Below are 1,247 nucleotides of genomic sequence, written 5' to 3' on the forward strand. Positions count from 1 at the left end.
GACAAACAGAAAAACAGACAGACACAGACACACACACACACAGAGCCAGCCAGCCAGCCAGCTCAGCGATGACATCACGAGCCTCTCTCAGCTGACTGCTATGACATCACAGAGCACGTACATTCCGTTGCTTGCCGTCTGTCAACCACTCAGTCACTGCCAGCCAGACTGGCTGGCTGGCTGGATGGGGGGGCTGCTTGCTGCTGCTGCGTACCTTAGCAAGCTTATTTGCTTGACCGGCCTTCCTACTCCTCTGCCCACATGCCCACCTATGCCCGATCTGCTGTTCACCTGGATCACAGCTCCGCCCCAACAAGGCAGAGCCCCCCAAGAATGGTACAAACTCACCCACGATCCCCTCCACGGAAAGCTTTAGCAAAAGGCAAAAGCGTTATACGTAATGAAGAGGAACCCGAGTCCAAGACGCATCCGACCAGCCATACATATTTGTGTGTATTAAAGATCACATTTTCTTACATTTAGTTTTTCTGTACTTTATTACATCTTATTGTGATTTATAAAAGTATTGTTTCTTTTCCATATGTATGTATGTATGTGTGTGTGTGTGTGTGTGTGTGTGTGTGCCTGTCTCTGTGTGAAAGTGTGTGTGTGTGTGTGTGTGTGTGTGTGTGTATATGTCTCTCTGTGAAAGTGTGTGTGTGGGTGTGACAGTGTGTGTGAGTGTCTGTCTGTCTGTCTGTCATGTAACTCGCACATCTGTGAGGGCACCATTTTTGCAGAAGAGATGTACACATTTTGGAGCAACATATGCTGCCATCCAGACATCATCTTTTCCAGTGACGTCCCTGCATTTTCAAACAGATCACATTTTATTACACTTTGTTTATCTGTACTTTATTACATCTTATTGTGATTTATACTTGTAATGTTTCTTTTCCATATATATGTATGTACAGTGGGGGAAAAAAGTAATTGATCCCCTGCTGATTTTGTACGTTTGCCCACTGACAAAGAAATTATCAGTCTATAATTTTAATGGTAGGTGTATTTTAGCAGTGAGAGACAGAATAACAACAAGAAAATCCAGAAAAATGCATTTCAAAAAAGTTATAAATTGATTTGCATGTTAATGAGGGAAATAAGTATTTGACCCATTTTCAATGCCCTGGCTTAGGGTTCTCACCCATGATTTGACAGTACATGGCCCCGTCCATCGTCCCTTTGATGCGGTGCAGTTGTCCTGTCCCCTTAGCAGAAAAACAGCCCCAAAGCATAATGTTTCCACC

At 43.9% G+C, this 1,247-nt stretch overlaps 1 non-coding gene across 1 annotated transcript; it reads right to left on the minus strand.

The window, feature by feature from the left end:
* Nucleotides 1-305: 305 nt before the first annotated feature.
* LOC136738272 (U5 spliceosomal RNA) lies at nucleotides 306-420 on the minus strand. Its single transcript, XR_010812576.1, has one exon. It is a non-coding gene; the product is annotated as a U5 spliceosomal RNA (small nuclear RNA).
* Between the last annotated feature and the right edge of the window lie 827 nt (nucleotides 421-1,247).

The sequence above is a fragment of the Amia ocellicauda genome, unplaced genomic scaffold (genome assembly GCF_036373705.1).
Source record: "Amia ocellicauda isolate fAmiCal2 unplaced genomic scaffold, fAmiCal2.hap1 HAP1_SCAFFOLD_55, whole genome shotgun sequence".
Classification (NCBI taxonomy): domain Eukaryota; kingdom Metazoa; phylum Chordata; class Actinopteri; order Amiiformes; family Amiidae; genus Amia; species Amia ocellicauda.